Source organism: Podarcis gaigeae (assembly GCF_964106915.1).
Source record: "Podarcis gaigeae genome assembly, chromosome: W".
Lineage (NCBI taxonomy): Eukaryota > Metazoa > Chordata > Lepidosauria > Squamata > Lacertidae > Podarcis > Podarcis gaigeae.
Window position 1 is genome coordinate 9,964,753 of NC_139695.1, and position 24,506 is coordinate 9,989,258.

Sequence of the window (24,506 nt, forward strand, 5' to 3'; positions counted from 1 at the left end):
TGTGACAAGCACTTCGCTGCTCAGTGAAGGAAGCAGAAACCAACAGTTTTAACCCTGTAAACTCCAAACTCCACACCCCCTTTTGCCCTGCATCTGGGGAAATAAGCAACAATGCTCACCCCAAACACAGACCTTCACAGAACTCCTCATGCTTCTGGAAGCATAATGGCTTCGTGAAACCATCAGCGAGGTTCTTGGTTGAGGGACAGTATTTTAGAGCAACTAGCCCCTCACGAAAGCTCTGACACACATTCTGAAAACGTATGTCCAGATGTTTGGTCCTGGCCTTGAATTGCCCCGTCTCGGCCAATTTGAGACACGGTTGATTGTCTTCGTGCACCACGATGGGCAGACAATATTCCCCACAGAGTTCCTGGACCAAACACGCATAGAACTCCAGCTCTCTGCAAACCTCAGATAGCGCACTGAACTCAGCTTCAGTACACTTCCGGGTCGGCGCCATCGCCGAATGGCGGGCTCCCTCCGAGCTCCGGAGGGAGCCGGCTTGGCAGGGGCTGGGTCCTACCGCACCGGCGATGCGGGGACCCTTAAAAACCACGGCCAGATTGAGGCCGTGGACATGGAGACTCGGCTGGCACCGTTAGCGCCCTCCCGACTCGTGAAGGAGCCTTTTTAAAGGCTACGGATCGGGTGCCGGGGAGAAGCGTGGTGCTTTGAGTTCTCTGCTATCCCTGCCGAGCGCAGCTGCATGCCATCCGGCGGAGAGCGCTGACTTCTTCTATTGAAAATTCGGCTCTAAAGAAGAACCCGTGAGTAATTGGAATATGGACTAAAAAAAAAGGGGATAAATTTTTAAAATTCGGAGCGAACGGGGGAGGTGGAAAAAAGGAAGTCAGCCTACCCCTAAATTGTAGAAGAGCCAAAACAAAGGACTGGACAACTAAGATCGAGTGTAACCTTATCTTGCCGAATCAGCAACTTCGCGAGGGAAAATTATAAGATTGAGCTGGAGGAGAAAAGTGGAATTGTTTTTAAAAAAAGCAACCCCCCCGGAATCCCTGGAGCGATTCGTGAAACTGCCTGGAGAAAAGTGATGGAGGTTTTGACAGCTGTCAAAGAGCTGTCAAAAAGGAAGATTAAAATAGAGACTTTGTTATGAGGACTTTGCCGGTTATATTTGTTACAAATTGAATACAAACTGTTTTAAATATCGGTCAACAAGCTACTTGGTCTGGTGGATGTGATTCTGGAAGGGAACTTTGTTACTGCAATCCACCTAGAGGAGCCGAGGGACATTGCATGTGTTTTTCACAGGAAATGTGAACAGTTGAATGGAACTTTCAATCTCCTGGGAAACTGCAGGAATGGAACACTATTTTGTCTACAGAGGTCTACACACTACAGGAAACAATGGAACTATTTGTTGGAAAATGAAAGGAACATGATGTAATGCTTTGCTTCAAGAATAACAAACCTCTGCAGAGACACTAGAAACTTTTGGAAAAAGAACATTTCTGTGGGAGAACAGAGAAATAAAAAGGAGGAGAATGATTGATAAGAACAAGGAAACAACAAGAACTGGACAGAACTGGGGGAACATTTGGGATATTCAGGTTTGACAAGCTTATGGATACAAAATTGGAGTTTTTACTCCTGGATATAAAAACCTGGATAGAAGAAATGGGCCCTTATTTGATAGACTCCTTCTACGATTGGACATCCGTAATTAAAGACTGGCAAAGAATTGGAGGGATATAGTATAATGTGGGAACTCCAGGAAGATATTAGAAGTGGAGGGATAGGTGAAACGCAAAGGGGAAAGAGGGGAGGGAAAATTGGAATCCAAAGGCTGTAAAATTATTATTTACATTTATCTTATTTTCATCTGTACTATGTTTGAAAGGGGGAAACCCGTGGAAGGGTATAGATCGATCTTAGGGGACGAGAATTTGGATAAATTGGGTCATTGACGAAGAGTGTAATTTGGGGATAAGAATTTGTTGAATTTAATTGCTTATTTGGAAGATTTGGAACACAAGAGGGGGTAGGGAGGGGAAGTCCTAGTTATTGGCAATAGATTGGATTTAATTTGCTTTGATTTGTTCTAATTTGGAAAACCTTAATAAAAATTATTATAAAAAAAAAAATGAACTCAGCTTCAGTAGATGAAAGCGCTATGAGACTTTGCTTCCGGGACCTCCACCCTACTACTGAGTTTCCAAACTTCACCACTAGGCCTGACACTGACTTGCGGTCCTCAAGGTTAGCCCAATCTGAATCCACCCAGGCGGTCAGCTTGACACCACCCTCAGCTGACATCTTGAGGCAAAAGTCTTTGGTATCTTGCAGGTAACGTAGCACCCGTTTAATACCATTCCAGGCCTGCACACTAGGACTTGAAGCCTCTCTACTGAGCAGATTGACAGCAAACGCTATGTCTGGTCTGCTCCACTGTGACAGATACAGCAGACTACCCAGAGCTGACTGAAAGAGTTCAGTATTTTCGAATACAAGGCGTTCTACTTGCTGACATTCTTTCACGTATCCAACTTCCATGGGTGTTCTGCAACCTGCACACTCAGACATCCTGAACTTCTCAAGCAACTGTTCAATCTTACCTTTCTGGCTGAGCAAAAAGCTTCCGTCTCTTGCTCTCGTTATCTCCACGCTTAGATATGACTTGACATCTCCAAGCTGCTTGAGCTTGAACTGTTTTCCAAGCTCCCTAGCAAACTTTTCTACTTGTTTACCTGTCTGTGCCACAATCAAGATATCATCAACAAAAATCTGAGCAGCTTGCTGCACCTTACACTTGAATTGAACACCCTGTTCTGAACAAAGCATGCCGTCTTATAACTCTCAGCCCAAAAGCGCTATGGCAGACCCGAGTCTGCCAGCATAGCATTCGCTGCTTCCTGTAGGGTGCGATGTTTTCTCTCCGCAACCCCGTTCTGTTGCAGAGAGTAGGGGGCAGTCAATCAATGACTGATACCTTTCTGCCTAAAGAAAGATTGCAGCGCAGAACCTGTGAACTCCGCCCCCCGATCAGATTGAAAGGAAACCACCCTGGCGGAGAAACGCAGCTCTACCGCTGTGATCCAATCCCTGATCAGTGCAGCTGCCTCCCACTTGTGTTTAAGTGTAAACAGCCAGGTGTGTTTCGAAAAATCATCAATCAGAACCAAAACATGCTTCGATCCACTTAAAGAAGCTACCTGCATCGGACCACATAAATCTGCATGAACCAGCTCAAAGGGTTTGCTGGTCCTCCTTTCTGACCTGGGATATGTGCATGTTGTAATCTTTGATTGCTTACAAGCTTGACAATCTAAGTATTTATCACATGCCTTGAACCCACACCCAATTGTGTTCTCTGCGGCTTTCTTAACATATGACCACCCTGCATGCCCAAATCTGCGATGCCACAAATGTAAACAATCATGGTGTGTTGGTACATTTGCACACTGCACTTGTGCTTCTTCAGGGGACTCTGCAACAGTAGCATCAGTGACAGGCATCTGCACCAGAAAGAGCCTGTCCTTCCCCTCAACACTGTGGAGCTTCTTCCCATCCCTGTAAAAATAACACATATTGTTAGTAAACACCACATCAAACCCATCAGCCATAAGAGCTGATACACTTAAAAGAGAATGAGCAAGCTCGGGTACCACAAAAGCTTGCACCTCATGATCTATAAAGGGACAGTATAAAAAACCAGTCTCAGTTAACTGTCTCTTAGAACCATCTGCCATCGTGACAAAACGTCCAGTTTTAACTGTCTTGCAATTTCTCAGGAGCCCACCAGATGGCACCAGGCTGTGGGTAGCTCCCGTATTGACAACAAGAGATAAAGTGGCGCTCTGGCTGTTTTCCAAGGTTGCCATGGCGACGCTCGCACCCCCACCGGGGCCTCTGCCAGTGTCCCTCCTGGTTGCCATGGTTGCTGCAAGGCTTCTGCCGGTGTTCTCACGCTTCGCCGTCTGAGAACCGTCGCTTATCAGCCTTAGCAGGTGGCTGACCTTGCATTCCAGAGCCTCTGCAGAACAATGCCCTTCGCTGTTGGGCTTCGCCTCAGAGCACAAACAACTCTTGGAGACTTTGGCTTTCCCAGAGCTCTTGGATCGGCCTGCACCCCCACTCCTGGGTGCCCAGCTGCCTGAGGAACGGACTGCTACTGCCTTCCTCTTCCCAGCTCTCAGCCTCTCTCCCGGACCATCACACAAACGTGTCGAAGCATAGAAACAGCTTCCCGGAACAGTCCCAGCCCCCTCTGGGCTTGGTGCTCTCTCTGGGCATCCTCTAGCCCCCTCTGGTCTGGCTCCCACTGCGGCCTGACATGCCGTCTTCAGTGCCTGCCACGCGACCCAGGGCTTCTTCCCTTGCAGCTTTGGCAACAGCCAAGCATCAACGCTTGCCCTTAAAATGGCTAGCACCCTTTGCTCTCTTTCTAGAGCATCAGCCATGTCTGCTTCACAAGCTTCCACTGCGCCTGCAGACTTCTCAGCCTGTGTACATTCCCAAAGCTGTTTTTCTTCCAGCCAGTAGTACATGCACTTTGACCAGGCTTCCCAATTGGCCCCATTGAGTCTTTCACCGGGGTAGCTCTCATGGCCTTGCTGTTGCTGAGCAGCCATCTTCCTCCCCCCGGGGCTTAAGCGTACTCACGCGTTGCCAGCTAGCTGGTCCTCCGAAGCAGCCTGCTCTTGGCTCCGCTCTCCACCAGCGTCTCCCACTGCCCTTCCTGGCAGGAGCTCAAAGCAACTCAAAGCTGGCAGCCTTCTTCCCTCCTCACACTTGGCAGGAAACACGGAAGATCCATAACCGCTGCAACTCTGTTTTCCTGCCCAGGCCAGCCTCAAGCAGAACTGCGCAGGGAAGCGCTGACTGGACGGCAGGATTTAATGGCCAAAGGTTAACCCCATACGTGGCCTCCTCTAATGCCACTTGTGCCCATATGGTCAATTGCACTAAAACCAACTGTGTGAAAATGGGCAAGGATAGTAATTTTAACTGTTCCAATTATGTAAATATTTCATATATATATATAAATATACAGAGCTGCCTAAAGGCTGGTTCTGGTCGTGCCCAGGCTACACATTCAATTATATTCCAGCGAATATTAGCCATGGCACACCTTGTTGTTTAAGCCGTTTGTCCATCATTTTACCCAAGAAGCATCATTTATCCCGCTCTCGATATCAACGCTCTGTAGAATTGACTAATAATTGTGATGATTCTGTTTCTCTCCCTAGCAGATCTGAATATATTTCTCTAGCTGTCTCTCTCTTAGGAGTCCCTGGACTGGCTGTACGGAATAGCAGGAATATTAATTCTTTAGCTTGCTCTGCAGCAAAAGCTCTGAACTTTACCTCACAAGCCCTTCACCTTTCGAATAAAGAGCAGAGTGAACTCCAACATTGACTCTTACAGAATCGGGCTGCAATTAATTATTTGCTGGTGCTTCATCATTATGGCTGTGAACAAGTGAATGACATGTGCTGTTTTAATATTACGGACAATTCTAAAGCTATTCAAAAACAGATTTCTTCCCACGTTTGAGAAGAATCGCCGATCGAGACCTAGCCTGCGCTTGCTGGGGAATGCAGCCAGGGAGGTCAACAGGGAATCAAGCCGGGTGCCTGGGATTGTTGTCAGTTTCTCCTGATATGGGCTTGAATTCCCGACATCTGCTAGCACGGAGCCAATGGCATCGATCTATGAAAGCAGCTAAAGAGGTTGATGGATCGTATTCATCCTCTGCAAGGAGATAAAGGAGTTTGTGGTAGCATGCGGATGGAGGCTACAACAAACGGCTGAACACCGAAGCAGACGTTTTTGTTGATAAGCCAGGAGCAACGGAACCCCCAAGGTATGCTGATTTATGGGCTAAAAGAGTGAACGCAGATTGATTCTTCTCTGGTTCACAAAAGCTGCTTTTTGGATAGAAAAACAGCACAGAGGGAGAGCCACATTCTTCGCATTCTTGGGACTGATAACAGTTTGCTGCTCAAACCTGGAATGTCCAGTTGCTAAGCAACAAAACGTCAGTCTTTTCAGCTACTTCGGAGTTAGTTAGCTTGAAAAGAAAGTGGAAAGTTACTAGCCAACACGGCTGACAGTGTTAGAAGCTAGAAAAACAGTGTTTGTTTGTCTGCTATCTAACTGCTCTTGGAGGGACTTTCAAAGCAGCCTGCGTTTAGCTGCCAGGTGCAAAGAGTAAACAGCCAACTATTGGATTTTAGAGGCTCGAGAGTGAGAGCTCAGACTTGGATTCAAGGTTGACTATCCCAGAAGGGGAGAGCCAAGATGATGCTGGCCAAATTCCTGAAAGCTTATCGAAAGCTAAGGAGAGCTTTGACCCCAAAAGGGGGAGTGAAGGAACTGTTGCTGCTGTTGCTGTTCCTGTTCTTGCTGCAATAGATGTCAAAGACAGGGGGAGCGAAGCTCGGAGTTCTGACACCCCCACTGCTACTGCAAGTAAAGAACAGGCTGTTGCTTTGAACGTTGTCCGTTGTTTCAATTGTGGACAGACTGGGCATTTTCAGCTGAACTGTAAGAGGCCACGTCAACAGAAAGGAGCTAAGGGGAGCTCTGCAAAGCCTGAGGCGTCAGGCAAAAGTCGTACCAAGTCCCAGGTGAAACCTGCAATGGCTTTGATGGCACTAAAAGCCACACCAGAAGTGGAAAACGCTTTTGTTTTGGACACTGGAGCAATGCAACACATGATGTCGCGCAGAGAACTGTTTTCTACGTTTAAGAAGCAAAGCTTCACTGTGAAACAGGCCAATGGCCAGGAGCTTGAAGCAATCGGGTTTGGAACTGTGTATCTTGAAAGTCTGAACTTGACTATTAACAATGTGTATTTGGTTCCTGATTTAAAGTTCAATCTGCTAAGTGTTTCGCAGATCACAAAGAAAGGACTGACTTTGTCCTATGATAGAGAAAGCTGCAAAATCTTCAGAGATGGAGAGCTGTATCTTTCCGCCAAAGAGAAAGATGGACTGTATTTGTTGACTTTTGATCAAAGTGATTGCATAAATTGTAATGCATCTGAATCTAACATGATTTCTCTTGCAGGTATGGCGAAGGACGTCTAGAAGGCGACCAATGTTAACAGTGCATTTCAGCGAGTGTATGCTGATGTGATTGGTCCTTTAGCACCATGTAGAGGCAATGCAAGATATTATCTTGTGTGTGTGGATTATTTCACTCATTATGTGTGGATATACATATTGCAGAAACCACAAGAAGCCTTAGAAAGGTTTAAAGAGTTTTGTGACAAGGTTAAAACTGTTCATGATGCAAACATTGATTGTCTTTTCACAGATGAAAAGCCATGTTTTCTTTTACAGTATTTTCAGGATTTCCTGGATAAGAAAGGGATAAGGCACAAGACTGCTGTTTCTGCAGGAGCATGGAACAAAAGTGTCTGTGTGCAAGTGAACAAAGAATTGCAAAATGGGATGAAGGCGCAATTGCTGAGTTCACATTTGCCACATGAGTTTTGGGCGGAATCGTTATTATGTTTTTGTTACTCTTGGTTGAGAAAGGTTTCAAAAGGTTTGGGATGTTCTCCTTTTGAAAAGCTATTCCACAGAAAACCTTCTGTAGCCCATTTTAAGGTTTCTGTTTCTCAAGTCTTGACTGATGCTCCAGGTGGAGTAAAGAATGCCAGAGGCATTTTTGTGGGTTATGAAAAGGGTCTCTACAGAGTAATTTTGTCTGAATCTGGTCAGGTGATTCTCACAAAATTTCTAGAGAGTGCTCCTGAACAGGAGAGAGAAATTGTTCACACATTTCCCACTGAGGACAATTCAGATGATGATGATGATTTTACTGATTACAGTGGTACTGAGAGTGACAGTGATAGCTCAAAGAGCTCAGTTGACACAGTCATTGAGAGGAAATATCACACAATGGTTAGACCTTCACAGGTGAAGGATGAACCACTGTGTGTTGGCCCCGGGGGGAAGGTTACCGTTGGCATAGTCAAAGTCCGGTCCTGGGTCACTAGCCTGGAAACAGTTCACAAGGAGCGGGGCGAGGTCCAAAGCCGGAAGCCGGGCGGGGACAGGAACACTGGAGGGTCAGGTCTGGGTCCGGGCAGGAACAGGTACTCAACAACGACGTTGCTCCCGCAACCTGGGACCGGGCTGACTGGCCTTTATCTTCTCTGAGGCCAGGGGCGGTCCCGGACCCCAGGAGATCTCCTATACCAACCCAGGCACTGCGCAGCAACAGGTAATGTACGAGGCGCTCCCTTATTCTGTTATGAGGGAATTAAGGAGAGCCATTACTGATTATGGCTTAAAATCCTCCTTGGTCCAGGAGCTCGTGATCGACCATGTCGAAAGCTGCTGACAGATCTAGAAGAATCAGCAGCCCCAACCCGCCTCGATCCAGCTGTCTACGAAGATCATCTGTTAGGACAACCAGAGCCGTCATGGTCCCATGACCAGCGTGGAAACCGGACTGGAATGGATCCAGAGCCGATGTTTCATCCAGAAACCTGCCAAGCTGTTCAGCAACCGCTCTCTCAATCACCTTACCCAGGAACGGAAGATTCGAAAACAGGCAGTAATTGGATAGATCTAAAGGATCTAATGATGTTTTCTTTAAGAGCGGGCGCACCACTGCCTCCTTCAGTTCCCCTGGGAATGTCCGCGTGCCAAGGGACAAATTGATGATATCCCCCAGGAGGGCCCGCACCTCGTCTGGACATGCTCTAATCAGCCAAGACGGGCACAGGTCAAGAGGACAGGTGGTGGGCTTTACAGCTCGGAGGAGTCTGTCCACATCGGCTGGGGATATCCGGTCGAAGTGGTCCAATACTCCAATACTGGACCCGAGGACAGTCGAGGGGCCTCCAGTTCCTTTATTTTATCCAAATTGGCAGGGAGGTCATGGCGGAGCAACAAGACCTTCTCCTCAAAAAAACTTGCAAATGCCTCACAGCTGTGTGTCAAATTGTTGTTTAAATTTGACTGTCCCTCAAGGGACGTTAAAGACCTAAGTATACTAAATAATTGCTCCGGGCGAGAGCTAGCAGATGCAACGGAGGCCGAGAAGTAAGACTTCTTAGCAGCCTTCACCGCCATCTCGTAGGTTTTCATAAAACCCTATAAGATGCTCCATCACGGGCACCCCGCCATATTCGCTCTAGCCGTCTTAGGTCCCGCTTCATTTTCCAGAGCTCCTCGGTAAACCAGGGAGCCCGGTTTCTGCGGGGTCACAGAGGGTGCTTAGGTGCGATCTCATCGATGGCTGCCAGGAGCTGGATATTCCAGCCCTCAACAAGCTCAGTCAATGAGTCGCCAGGGGGAGCAGGGGAGACACCATGATCATGAAGGTGGTTTTCCCAGGGTGAGGCTCATCCATTGCAATGCGGGTGTGCTGACCCCTGCGATTTCCCCAAATGCGGGAAACTCGACTGCATAATTTGTGGTAGTGGGGGACTGCGTTCGTGCTTTCCCCTATAAAAGGACTTCCAGGTTTGGCGCCATTGGTAATGGCTGAATTCCTCTGACTAAGAGGAATTTGCTCCGTGAAAATCGGGTCTGGCCGCTACGGAGACCCTACAGAAATCACAGGCGGGTGAAGCCTGTGAACGCGGGATTCGGCGGGCACCCTCAGCGCCTCCCCTACTCGCGGGGAAACCCATTCACGGGGCTCCGTAACGAAGTGGGGTGAGCAGCGCGGTGCTGTGAATCGACTGCTCTTTCCACGGAGTGAAGCCGCATAGCCGTTGCCGGAGAGCGCTTTTTCCTGTGAACAATTGGATTTAAAAAGGATACTACTCGTGAGTAGAACAATTGGATTTTAAAGATACTATTTGAAAATAGAACAGATTGGAACTTTTAAAAGAAGAAGCTTTAATTCGGAATTGTAGCGGGGAGGCATAAACAGGAAGTCCGCCTTCCGCTTTTGTAGAGGCTGCAAGCTAGAGTCTTGGAGCAAAGAGGCTGCAAGCTAGAGTCTTGGAGAGCCGACTTGAAAGGATTAAAATCTCAACTTCTAAAATAGAAAACTCCCCCCTGGAGCAGGAGAAGAGGGGGGAGACGTTTTGTACTATTTATACCTGCGAGAGAGAGGGAAGGAAATTAAAACTCCACTGCTCAGAACCTGGGAACGGGCTGCAAATTAGACAATAAGGCTGCCATGTTTGGAATGCGCTCTGACTGTAAGCTGTCAAAAGAGAGATACATTGTGTCTAACTGTTTCTAATTGCTCCCTCTGATTTTAAAGGGGGGGGGAAGTAACGGAAAATTGAAACTAAATTTCTTTTTTTTCCTTTTTTTAGTTATGCTTTAAAAGGAGATATTTTGGATAAATACAAGTATAGACTGCAACTGTTTCCCCCTAGAGGCAGTTGTGGAAACTGTAATAAGAACTGGACCAGGGGAATTTTCCATTAGAAAGATAAAACTGCCTGACTCTGGGATTGACCTTGGACTTTTTGAGTGTTATGGCAAATGGGAAAGAAAAAGTAGATTTATCAACAACGAGATCTGGGAAGCCTTGGCAGCGAAGAGCGTCAGCTTCCGGTCCTTCTGCCCGATAACAAGTGTTGGAAATGTAAGGAAAATGAAGGTACATTCTTTCACCTTTGGTGGACGTGCCCAAAGATTAAGGCTTTCTGGGAAATGATCTATAATGAAATGAAAAAGGTATTTAAATATACCTTCCTGAAGAAACCAGAGGCCTTTCTCCTTGGCATGGTCGGCCAATTGGTGCCAAGGAAGGACAGAACTTTCTTTATGTATGCTACAACAGCAGCAAGAATACTTATTGCAAAGTATTGGAAGACACAAGAACTACCCACCTTGGAAGAATGGCAGACGCAAGTAATCGACTATATGGAAATGCCTGAAATGACTGGCAGAATCCGGGACCAGGGAGAAGAGACGGTGGAGGAAGATTGGAAGAAATTTAAAGACTATTTACAAAAGTATTGCAAGATCAATGAATGTTAGAATGATGTTGGAATGAATTTATGTGACTCTAGCAGAAATGTAACAAAGATTTAAGAAAAATAGACTGTTAATTGGTGAAAGGAAGGAAAGTAAACTTATATTAGTATTAAGAAAAATTCTCAGGACAAAAATTTGAAAAGAGGGAAAGGATTTGCTGAAATGGATAATTGACTACAGAATAACCACACAATGTCTCTGCAAGCATTAAGCTGGAATATCCGGGGTCTAAACTCCCCTGACAAGAGGAAGAGAATCTTTCATTTGTTGAAAAAAAGAGAATTTGGACTTTATTTGCCTGCAAGAAACCCACGTGATTAGAACACATAGGAACGTATTGATTAACAAAAGACTGGGTCAAGAATTTATTTCATCAAAGTTAAGAAGAGAGGAGTGGTGATCTATGCGAAAGAAAGTTTGTATCAACAAACATGGATAAGTCAGATAGACAAGTAATAACAAAGGATGGAAGATTACCAAAATCTTTTTTTGAAATGACAGACAATATGGACTTAATTGACACTTGGAGAACAAAGAACCCCCTAAGTAAAGAAGGGACTTTCTTTTCTGAAGCCAAAAAGACCTGGACAAGAATTGACCAAATCTGGATAACCAGAGGAATGGCTCCGAAGATACGAAAGGTGGAAATCTGCCCCAAAACCTGCTCCGACCATAACCCCGTGAAATTGGAAATGAAACTAACATTGACTGGTTCCTTCAGATGGAGGATGAATGACACCTTGTTTAGAGATCCAGAAATTATTAGGAAGGCCCCAAAAATTGTGAAAGACTATTTTGAGATAAATTTGAAGACATCAGTGGAAAAAAGGGTAATCTGGGACGCAAGCAAAGCCGTCATGAGAGGTTTCCTGATTCAGCAGAACGCAATTGTCAGGGTTTCAGGGACAGAGAGCGAGGGGGAGGGGTCCCAGGGCGACGAGGAAGAGGACGACGACGACCCGAGGTTGTCAGTGAGTCCGTCAAGTGAATCCGAGGATTCCCAAAAGGGAGCCCCCCTGGTCAGGCCAAGGGGCAGTAGAGAGGGAAGCAGTCAGAAGCAGGGGAACGAAGAGGGAATCCCCAGTGGGGGTTGGAGATCGGGACCGGCCTCTCCGTCGGAACGGAGTGAAGGGGGTGGAGTTGCCAGTGTGTCAGAAAGAGCAGAACAGGAAGCAGAGAGGGGAAGGAGTTCGGAGCAGAACGTCCTGCCGGAAGGGGAGGAGTGTAGTACCGAGAGTAGCGTAACGGTCGAAAGGAAGGTCAGAGGCAACGTACGCGCGCCAAGTTCAAATGTGGAGGCGCGCGGAAATGAGGAGAGCCCTGAGGAGGAGCCTGGTCCCAAAGCACGAAGGAGGGGGGAGCAGGCGTCAGAAGACTCAGCCTCGGGGGAGTCCCGGAGGGAGGGAGCACAGGGGGGCAGGAAGACCCTGCGGAAAAGGAAGGAGAGGAAAAGGTGGAGCAGTACAAGCCTCTTAAGCTGGTGCAGGGGCGGGACTGACTCAGAGGGGACTTCAAACATCTAAGGGTAACAGATGCTGAGCCACGGAGCTTGGATGTAACGACAACAATGTTCTTCAATAAAACCTTTTGTATATAACTTGGACTGGATTTTGGTCTCTTGTGAGCTGGGACCTCGGGTGGCTCTGACAGTAAGTCCCCTCCCAAAGAACGCAAATTTTTTTTTTGCAAAGCTCACAAACGGTGACAGCCATGAGTGCGGAGGATCAGCTGACAGCACTGCGAACTACAGTTTCCGAACTCACCGCTGCAGTCCTTGCGTCTCAGAAGAAGCATGAAGAAATGGAGAAGCGCTGCCAGGACCTGCAAACAAGGTGGGAGCGTGCAAACAGGGAAGGGTTCCCAGGGTCCAGATCAGAGGGCATTGGACTTGGAAGGCGGGGGGGCAGCCTAGTCACCCACTTCGATGGGAACCTGAAGCACTACCCCAGTTTCAGAGCAGACGTTTTGTATGCATTACACTTGCTTCGTCATGACTTTAAAGATGAGGAGGAGAAAGTGGGGTTTATTGTTTCTCACTTGCATGGGCCGGCCAGAGACTGGTTGCGCAATTTGTGGCGTGAAGATGGCCCTGCCCGCCGCGATTCTGATGAATTCATTAAAGCGATGGATGCCTGCTTCCAGTCAACCGTAGATTTGGATCTTACACGCAGGGAGATATTTGGACTGCGGCAAGGCAAAGCCACTGTGCGTCAGTACCATTCCAGATTTTTTGCTTTACTGACTGCGTTACGCTGGGAGAAAGACTGCACACCTGTGAGGGATTTGTTCTGGGAGGGTCTCAGCGGTCCCATAAAGGACGAACTTGCCAGGGGAGACAGACCTCAGACCCTGGAGGAGGTGGTGCAGAGGGCTCTGGCGATTGGGATACGTCACGAGGGACGTCCTTGGCACAATGAGGAAGAACGTCAGGTGCGTCCACCAGCGAGGACGTCTTCTTTCATCCCCAGGGAGTTCAGTCAGTCACATCCCTCGCCGCTGGGGAGGCAGGGGGAGGAGCCGATGGAACTTGGTGGTGCTAAGGCTCAAGCAACAGCCAGAGCCCCAGTTTCCGGTGCAGTAAAGGCGAAGCCTCCTAGAGGGACCAGGAAGTGTTACATCTGCGACAGTGCACTGCACATGGCGAAAGAGTGCCCCCAGAGGCTCCAGAAACACACTGCAGCTTTAGCGACGGTAGCTGCAGAAGTGATCCAGGAAGAGGAACCTCAGGGAAACGACAATGCCTGGCTGCAAGCAGAATTGCTGGGGCTCAGCCAGGCGAATCTGTAGAACAGTCCCCAGCGTCTTTGCAACCCACAGACCCTTTACCACCCAAGCCAGCGGTGCAGCTCACTGCAACACTTCAGTTGCCAAATGGGACCACCCTAGAAGTGCCCCTCACGATCGATTCGGGGAGCAACGCCGATTTCGTGGGGATGCAATTCGTCAAGCAGCATCGCATAGCGCTTCTGCCCGCCACAACGCCTCTGAACGTAGTCACGGTGGATGGCAGGAAATTGCTAGGAGGGCAAGTTGTGCAACAGACACCTCCCATGGTGATGCGGATAGGAGATCACCGAGAAGTCATTAGCGTCAATGTCACCCAACTGTCTGACACGCCTATAGTATTAGGCATGAGTTGGCTGGAGAGACACAGTCCTGCTGTAGCGTGGTACCAACGCCAGATCACCTTTTGCTCATCGTACTGTGCTCAAAATTGCATCCAGTCCTGCCAGGAGGAGGGGGCTGAGCACCAGCTGCGACTTGGCATGGTGCAGGCAGTACCTAGCAAGTACGAAGGGTTCCTGGAGGTTTTCTGCGAGAAGGAAGCTGACCAGTTGCCGCCCCACAGACCTTATGATTGTGCCATCGACCTGGTGCCGGGGGCGCAGTTGCCGACTGCAAAACTGTATTCCATGTCTGAGGACGAGATGCAAGAGCTCAGGGAGTTCATAGAGCACAATTTGAAGCGTGGATTCATCCGGGAATCGAAAGCAGTGGGGGGCAGTCCTGTGTTCTTTGTAAAGAAGAAGGACACGCCCCAAAAAAGACTCATTGTGGATTATAGGTTCATAAACAGTATGACCAAGCCCAAGGCCTTCCCCATGCCCAAGATAGATGATCTCCTAGCAACCGTGAGGAAGGGGAAGATCTTCACCAAATTGGATCTGCGTGGAGCGTATAACCTCATACGCATCCGGGAGGGCGATGAGTGGAAAACGGCCATGTTCACGCCTCTGGGCACGTATGAATACAGAGTTATGCCGTTTGGTCTCCAAAATGGATCTCACGTATTCCAAGCCTTTATGCATCACGTGCTAGCGGGACTCCTCTACAAGAAATGTGTGTGTTTCCTCGACGACATCCTGATCTTTTCGGAGACGGAAGAGGCCCACGAGAGGGACGTAAAGGAAGTCCTGCAAAGACTACGGGAGAACAGGCTCTACGCCAAGTTAGAGAAGTGCCAGTTTGATGTGACGGAGGTGGATTTCCTGGGCTACAAGCTGTCCGACAAGGGGCTGGCCATGGACAGCGTCAAGGTCCGCGCGGTGTTGGACTGGAAGAGCCCACGCAATCGGAAGGAAGTCCAGAGATTCGTCGGCTTCGCCAACTTCTACCGCAAATTCATCAGAGGTTTTGCAAAGGAGACAGCAGCGATCACGGACACTCTGAGTTCCAAGAAGAAGAGGTTCGTGTGGACGGAACAGGCGGAGCGCTCTTTTCGGAAGCTTAAAAGCCTTTTCGCCTCCGAGGAGCAGCTGCTGCACGTGGATCCAGGCAGGCCCATGCGAGTAGAGACCGACGCGTCAGACAGGGCGGTTGGAGCCGTGCTCCTGCAAGAAGATCCACATGGGAACTGGAGACCCGGTGCCTTTTACTCCCGAAAGCTCAGCAAGGCGGAGCAAAACTACACCATATGGGACAGAGAGCTGTTGGCCATTCACGCAGCGTTCAAAGCGTGGCGACACTTCCTCATAGGAGCCAAGCACACAGTACAGGTCCGCACGGATCACAAGAACCTAGAGTATTGGCGCACGGCGAAGCTCCAAAGCCAGAGACACATGCGCTGGGTGGAATTCTTCGCGGATTTCGACTTTCGGATAGAGTACATCCCCGGAGATTCCAACGTTATAGCCGATGCGCTATCCAGGAAACCGCAATATCTCGATGAAGCGACACCAGTAGCAGCTAGGCACATTTTCGCACCGCAGGCGTGGTCGTGCGCTGCCATCACAGTAGATCTGGATGCGGTGCGACGCGCGTTGCAAGTGGATCAGTTCGCACAGTCCAAAATGGAGGAGTTGCGCAGAGGTGTGCAGAGTGGCGAAGATTTCCAACTACGCGACGGGCTGCTAACTCGCAAAGGTGCCCTCTACGTGCCAAGCGACGAGCTTCGCGCAAAGGTTCTGCAGCAGTTGCACGACGCCCCCAGTGTGGGCCACTTCGGCAAGGAGAAGACAATAGAACTGGTGGCAAGGGACCTTTGGTGGCCTCGGATGCGTGGAGAGGTAGCGGATTACGTCGCCAGGTGTGACACTTGTCAAAGGTCCAAGCCAGTACACCAGAAGCCAGCGGGGCTGTTGGAACCGCTGGAAACGCCACAGCAACCGTGGGAGAGGGTAGCCCTGGACTTCGTTACTGACCTGCCCAGCTCCAGAGGGAAGACGGCGGTACTGGTGGTTGTGGACCTGTTCACCAAGATGGCGCACTTCATTCCGTGCGCAAAGGTGGCGACGGCGGAACAGACTGCCAAACTCTTCATTGATCACGTGTTCAAGGTGCATGGGCTGCCGCAGTCCATCCTGTCCGACAGGGGGCGCCAGTTTGTTTCCAATTTTTGGCAGAAGCTTTTAGGTATCCTGAACGTCAAGATCAACCTTACGTCGGCAAGACACCCACAGACCAACGGCCAAGCTGAGAGGGTCAACGCGATCATGCAGCAGTACCTGAGATGTTACGCCAATCAGCGACCCGCAGCTTGGGTGGACTACCTGCCGATGGCAGAGTTTGCCTATAACAACACGAAGCACGCGTCCACGGGGGTGACGCCGTTCTTCGCGAACAACGGTCGTCATCCCAGAACCTTCCCGGGGTTCGGGGCACCGAGAGAGGGGGTGCCGCAAGAAGCCGACCAGTTTGCAGCGGAGCTGCAGGAGGTGCACGAAGAGTTGCGGAGACATTTGGAGCTGGCCAAGCAAGCATATAAGGTGCAGGCAGACAAAAACAGGAGAGCGGGGGAGGAGATCCAGGTGGGGGACTGGGTGTGGTTAGCCGCCCAAGCGATGCCAGCCAAGTCGTTGGCCAAGAAGAAGCTAGGGCACAGGCAGTTAGGGCCGTACCAAGTGGAGGCTAAGATCAACCCTGTAGCCTTTCGACTAGCCCTCCCCGAAGGTTCCAGAGTGCATCCGGTATTTCATAGGTCGGTGCTCACCCCCTACAAGGCACCGCACAGGTTTCAGGAGTCTGAAACAGTCCCGCAACTACACACTAAGTCACAGGAGAGGGAGAGGGCGCCTAGGGCCGAACCACTCAACGAGGTCACAGAAATCCGGGACTCGAGATGGGGGGAAGAGGGGGTAGAATACTTTCTAGCCACAGAGGGCACTCCAGCCAGTGCCAACGGTTGGGTGCCGGGCTACGCTTTAGACGAACCTCTTCTAAAAGACGAGTTCCATGCCCTTTTCCCGCATAGACCCATGCCAGCCGAGTACTTTGATGACTGGCTCTTTACGCCCACACTCTCAGGCAGTACTTTCCGGGGTTTTTCTTCAGCCGAGGAGAGAACGCCAGAATCTAGCCCGCCCAGGGGATCGTGCTCAGGGGTGGACACAGAACCCTCTTATTGGTGGGACGAGCAACCAGAGGAGGACTGGCGCAGGAAATGGCTGACGGGACCTTGGCCGGCAGCACCAGACGAGGTACCAATGGAAGAGGGAGAAGAGAACACTTTGGGTCAAGAACCCGAATTCGAACACTCATACACCGAACTGCAAGCAGAGGATATGGAGGTACACAACCTGTATCCTGCATCCACCTCCGAAGAGCTGCAGCTCCTACAACCTGCACCCGATGGGCGGGAGGGGGGAAGGGGGGGCTTCGAGGGGGGGATGGATGTCAGGGTTTCAGGGACAGAGAGCGAGGGGGAGGGGTCCCAGGGCGACGAGGAAGAGGACGACGACGACCCGAGGTTGTCAGTGAGTCCGTCAAGTGAATCCGAGGATTCCCAAAAGGGAGCCCCCCTGGTCAGGCCAAGGGGCAGTAGAGAGGGAAGCAGTCAGAAGCAGGGGAACGAAGAGGGAATCCCCAGTGGGGGTTGGAGATCGGGACCGGCCTCTCCGTCGGAACGGAGTGAAGGGGGTGGAGTTGCCAGTGTGTCAGAAAGAGCAGAACAGGAAGCAGAGAGGGGAAGGAGTTCGGAGCAGAACGTCCTGCCGGAAGGGGAGGAGTGTAGTACCGAGAGTAGCGTAACGGTCGAAAGGAAGGTCAGAGGCAACGTACGCGCGCCAAGTTCAAATGTGGAGGCGCGCGGAAATGAGGAGAGCCCTGAGGAGGAGCCTGGTCCCAAAGCACGAAGGAGGGGGGAGCAGGCGTCAGAAGACTCAGCCTCGGGGGAGTCCCGGAGGGAGGGAGCACAGGGGGGCAGGAAGACCCTGCGGAAAAGGAAGGAGAGGAAAAGGTGGAGCAGTACAAGCCTCTTAAGCTGGTGCAGGGGCGGGACTGACTCAGAGGGGACTTCAAACATCTAAGGGTAACAGATGCTGAGCCACGGAGCTTGGATGTAACGACAACAATGTTCTTCAATAAAACCTTTTGTATATAACTTGGACTGGATTTTGGTCTCTTGTGAGCTGGGACCTCGGGTGGCTCTGACAGCAATAAAAAAGAGAACTCTAGATGAGAAAAAGGGAAAGATCCTGGAAAAAATAAAAGAAGGAGAGAAGAAGCTTAGAGCTAAACCAAAATCGCAGGAAATTTTGAGAGAGATTAAATTCTACCAAACACAATATATGAAAATGACAAACCAGGAGATAGAATGGAAAATTAAACAGATGAGACAGAAGACTTTTGAATCCGCTAATAAATGCGGGAAATTGCTAGCATGGCAATTGAAGAAAAGGCACAAGCTAAACACGGTGACTAATTTTGAAGTGAATGGAAAGAATATACAAAACCCACAGGAGATCAGAAACTGCTTCCAGAGATATTTTAAACAACTTTATACACAAGGGCCACAGACAGTGACTAAACTTGATCAATTTTTAAAAACCAATGGATTACAAAAAAATTCTCAAGAAAACAAATTACTGTTGAACTATAAAATTTCGGAACAAGAGGTTGAAGGTGCCATACAGACTATGCAATTGGGAAAATCTCCAGGGCCGGATGGATTAACCTCCAAGTACTATAGAACTTTGAAGGACTATTTGATTCAACCACTGAAGGAGGTTTGCAATGAAATTATGGAGGGGGAAAGGCGCCGGAGTCGTGGAAAGAAGCCTACATCACACTAATACCTAAAACAGAGACTGAGAAGACACAACTTAAGAACTATCGCCCCATATCCCTGCTTAACGTGGATTACAAAATTTTTGCAGATATTTTGGCTAAAAGATTTAAAAAAGTACTAGCAGAAATGATACATAAAGACCAGGCTGGCTTTCTCCCAGGCAGACATTTATCGGATAATATGAGGAATGTAATTAACATTTTGGAAAAGTTACAAGTGAATATTAATACAAAAGCAGTTTTGATATTCGTAGACGCGGAGAAAGCCTTTGACAACATTTCTTGGTTTTTTATGAAGAAAAATCTACAGGGGATGGGGGTTGGACAAAATTTTGAAAATGGTATTGTGATGGGATAGTGAGCTGCTTGTGCGTAAAAGCTTGATCCCTCTGGGGTTTGGCTGGTCATCCAAACCGAGGCACTAACGGAGCCCCCAAAGCATGACTCCGTCAGTCGCTGGTAGAATCTGACAGTGGGCGTCTACGGAATTTACGCCAACATAAAAGCTGTTTGACGGACATGCGCCTTTGTGACTCTCTGCGTGACAGTTTCCGGCGAAGGGTGGGAGTTCCTAACGGGGGTCTTGTTACCTCTTCGCTATTCTCACTAGAAGTATCCCAGAGCCTCCCCTCCGCTGTGACTCCTGCACTCCCCCTGCTGGTTCCTTCCTCTGCTGCAGATTCTCTCCTATTCTCCTGGAGCCTGTCCACCACCTGTCCCTCCGATGGCAGTTCCCTGACATCCACCTCCCCCCCAGGGCCCCCTTCACCCCCTCCCGCCTCCTCTCCCACTGGCGGTGAGGGCGGAAAGCCCCTGAAGAAACTCTCCTCGTCGTCCGAGGATTCAAACACTTCTAGCCACGGCGTACCGTCTCTCTCCCCGTCTTCCTCTTCTTCGTCGGAGTCGGCTTCCTCACCCACCCCTGACTCTGGGAACCCTTCAAACTCTCCTTCCTCATCGGTGGTCCCAAAGTGTTCCCTTCTAAATCGTGCCACGGGTTGCGGTTTTCTTGGGAAACGCTGATGAAATGTTTCTATTAAGACCTCGTCATTGACTACCTCTGCTGGTACCCAAGTGTTTTCCGACTCTACTTCCCCCTCCCATTCTACCAGATATTCCACCTGATTCCCCTTCCACCTGGAATCAATGATTCCTGCCACGTTCATGTCGCGCTCTCTCTCTTCTATCACGGGCGTTTGGGTGGCCTCTCTCTCACGCTCCCCCCACTCACGTCCCTCTCGGTACGGCGACAGTAATGACCTGTGAAATACTGGGTGTAATTTCATGTGACTGGGCAGCCTGAGTTTGAATGCTACTGGGTTGACCTGCTGTATGACCTCAAAGGGTCCCAATCTTTTGGGTCTCAATTTCTTACTCCCGCCCTTGAACGGTAGTCCTTGGGTGGATAACCACACCCGGTCTCCCACCCTTATAGTTTCACCTTCCCTCCTATTTCTGTCTGCTTGCTTCTTATATTCTTCCTTGGCTTTCTCTAAATTAAGTTGAAGCTGACGGTGGATCGCTTCCATCTCTTCAAAAAAATATTCCGCCGCCGGCACGCTCCACCTCTCCCCTCCCTCTCCTGGGAATGCCCGGGGGTGACACCCATAATTTGCCAGAAAGGGACTCATCCCTGTGGACACGTTCTCCGCGTTGTTGTAGGCAAATTCTGCTAGAGGTAACTTATCCACCCAATCATTTTCTCTGTCTTTTACATAACACCTCAGGTATTGTTGTAAAATCCCGTTTGCCCTTTCCGCTTGCCCATTTGTTTCTGGGTGCCGGGCAGTTGAGAAATTGAGTTCTACGTGCAGTAAGCTCATAAGTTTCCTCCAGAACCTGGAAGTAAATTGTTTCCCTCTGTCGCTGACCACCCTCAAGGGGGCGCCATGCAACCTGAAAATATGTTCTACAAACAACTTGGCGGTTTCCTCCGCTGTGACCGCATGTGAACAAGCTATAAAATGACACATTTTGGTTAATAGATCTACCACCACCATGACAGCTGTTTTGCCTTTGGATTTTGGCAGGTCCGTCATAAAATCTATGGATACTGCCTCCCATGGCCTTTCTGGCGTGGGTAAGGGTTGTAATAGCCCCGCTGGCGCCACCCTCTCTCCTTTCGCTCGCTGGCACCTGTCGCAACCCCTGACATATTCCCGTACGTCCTCCCTCACCTTGGCCCACCAAAACTCCCTGGTAACCAACCACATGGTTTTGTGCTGTCCAAAATGTCCCGCTGTGGGGCTGTCATGCAACTGCTTGAGTACTCTGCCCCTCAGTTCCCCATCGGGTATGTACAGTGCCCCTTTGTAATACAACGCCCCGTTCTTTTCTTCAAACCCCCCTGTGTTCTCCTCTGTCCTCCTGAGCTCTCTGAGTTTCTCTTGGGCGTATTCATCGTTCTCAGTACCCTCTATCAGTTCCCTCTGCCCCACCAATGCCGCCCCACACACCCAGCGGTCTTCAGGGATTACATGCCTTGCCTCAGGCGCTCCCTCCCCCTCTAAGTACTCAGGTTTCCTGGAAAGAGCGTCCGCCCTCACGTTCTCGGAGCCGGGCACGTAACGAATCTCAAAGTGGAATTTGGAGAACTCCTGGGCCCATCGCACTTGTCTCTGGTTCAGCACTCGGGCTGTTCTCCAGTATTCCAGATTTTTGTGGTCAGTTCGGACTTGAACCTTGTGCTGCGCCCCAATCAGCAAGTGCCGCCATTTCCGGAATGCTTCATGAATGGCGAGCAGTTCTCGGTCGTATACTGTGTAGTTCCTCTCGGATTTGCTCAACTTCCGCAAGAAGAATGCACACGGTCTCCATTCAGACGTATCTTTTCCCGGCTGGAGAAGAACGGCCCCCACCGCTCGGTCTGACGCGTCAGTCTCCACTCTCATTGGTTGTTGTAGATCCATGTGCAAAAGTTGCTCTTCCGACGCAAACGCCTGCTTTAGGCGTTCGAACGCCCGCTGCGCTTCTTCCGTCCAAACAAATTTCTTTTTGCTACTAAGACAATCCGTGATGGGCGCTGTTAAATGGGCAAAGTTTTTGATGAACTTCCTATAGAAGTTTCCGAAGCCCAGGAACCTTTGCACGTCCTTCTTGGTCTTTGGTGTTTTCCATTCCAGTACCGCTTGAACCTTGCTGGGATCCATGGCCAATCCCTTGTCAGACAACCGGTACCCCAGGAATTCCACCTCCCTGGTATGAAACTGACACTTCTCCAGTTTCACCCACAGCCGGTTTTCTCGCAGCTTGCTCAGTACCTCTCTTACATCTCGCACATGCTGCTCCTCATTCTCTGAGTACACCAGGACGTCATCTAAGAACGCTACGCAGTTCTTGTAGAGCAGTGGCCCCAGGACGTGATTCATGAATGATTGAAAGCAGGCGGAGCCCGCTTGTAATCCGAAAGGCATAACCCGGTACTCAAAAGCCCCCAAGGGGGTGAACATAGTGGTCTTCCACTCATCCCCCTTTCTCACACGTATCAAGTTATATGCCCCCCTAAGGTCCAGCTTGGTAAAAATTTTCCCTTTTCTCACCCGTGTTAGAATGTCATCAATTCTAGGCATAGGGAAAGTCACTGGTTCTGACACTGCATTTAGGGCCCTGAAATCACATACAAGCCTGGGCTTGCCCGTGTTTTTTTTTGTCCACAAAGAACACTGGGCTGCCCCCCACCGCTCGTGACTCTCTGATGAAACCTCACTTGAGGTTCTTGTCAATGAACTCCCTTAACTCCTGCATCTCACTGTCTGACATTGCATACAGCTTGCCCACTGGCAATTGTGCTCCTGGGAGTAAGTTAATTTGACAGTCAAAGGGTCTGTGCGGGGGCAGTTTATCTGCTTCTTTTTCGCTGAATACGTCAATCAAGTCAGCGTATTGTGGTGGCACCCTCCCCTTGTCCATCACTTCCATCCCTGCTAGAGTGGCCCTGGCCCCTGCCTGAGCCTCTCCCTCCTTGCAGTGTTCTAGGCAATGTGCTGATCCAAAGGAAACCACTCTCTGATGCCAGCCTACTAGCGGATCGTGTAGCGCCAGCCAGCTCATACCCAAGATAATAGGAGCTCCCCCCAAGGTGGCTACGTTAAACGCTATCAGTTCTATGTGTCTTGCCACCCTCATTATCATTGGTACAGTCTGTTGGCTCACTTCTCCTCCCAACAGCTCCCTCCCATCAATCGTGGTAACCTGCAAAGGCTTACTTAATGGGATAGTCTGTATCTGGTGTTCAGCTGCAAACTCCTTACTCATGAAATTACATGAGCTACCTGAATCCAATAGCGCTTTTATCTTCAGTGGGTGTCCGTTTGCCAGTTCCAGCAACACCTCTATCACAAGCGCTGGTCTTGGAGGTTCCGGCGTGGGCACATTCACTACTCCCTGGCCTGGCTGCTGTGCCCTGATGTTGGCAACCAGGCGTTGGCTTTTACTTGCTCCGTGATTTCTTCTTCCTCCTTCCCCCCAACAGTTCCCGCCATCCCTTGCCATTCCTTCCTTTGCGGACAGACTCTGGCAAAGTGACCTGGCTGTTGGCAGAGATAGCATCTCTTGCCGCTCTTTCCCTCCTTCTTCCGCCCTTCACTGGTGTTTGAAACTGCGCGCGCGCGCGCTGTTCCAAGTTCCATCGGCTCTGCTGGCGGGAAAGGCTGCTCCGGAATCTCTGGAATGCGGAAGTCCTTCCAACGTTCCCCCTTTCCTTCCCGCTTTTCCATAGCTCTAGCCTCCTGGCGTGCTCCTATGGACAGCGCTGATTTAGTCAGCTGATCCATAGACTCCGCCCTAGGCGCCCGGGAAAGTTCATCTTTCACTTCCGAAGAGAGACCTTCTTCAAACAGCATTTGAATAGGTTCACTAGCAAGGTCCCACCCTAGTCTATGAATCAGCATGGTGAACTCAGTCCAGTACTCACGTACAGATCGGCTCCCCTGTTTACACGCCATTAACTGTCTGCGCACCACCCCCTGCTCGATCTCGCTGGAAAACATCAAGTCCATAGCGCGAAAAAACTTCATTGTGTCCTTTAAGATTTCATTATTGGCTGCCATCAGGGGCCGAACCCAGTCCTTCGCCCCTCCCTCTAGATGGCCAATCACGTACGCCACTCTAGAGTTCTCATCGGGGAAGTCATCAAACAGTAGATTGAGAGCATATTGCATCTCTGTCCTAAAGGCTTGATAGTTCCTGGGATCCCCCCCAAATTTCTGCACCAATCCAGGCACCCGTCTGGCAAGTGGGGTGGTTTTCCCTTTATCCGCATCTTGAGCCCTCCTCTCCTCGAGCCTCGCCGTTTGCAGCGCCAGCTGGACCTCCAACGCCCTGTACCTTTCTTCCAGGCTTGGACCTGCTCCAGCTCCAGCTCCTGCTCCTCCGGTTCCAGCTGGTTCGCTCATGATGCCCTCTGCTTGCACAAGCTGCTTTCAAAGACTGTCAGATTGCTGTGATGGGATAGTGAGCTGCTTGTGCGTAAAAGCTTGATCCCTCTGGGGTTTGGCTGGTCATCCAAACCGAGGCACTAACGGAGCCCCCAAAGCATGACTCCGTCAGTCGCTGGTAGAATCTGACAGTGGG

The 24,506-nt window shown here is 49.8% G+C and overlaps 1 long non-coding RNA gene across 1 annotated transcript in view; it reads right to left on the reverse strand.

Moving 5' to 3' along the window:
- LOC310835995 overlaps positions 1 to 24,506 on the reverse strand; it is a 280,516-nt gene that overhangs the window by 226 nt on the left and 255,784 nt on the right. The window lies entirely within an intron of this gene.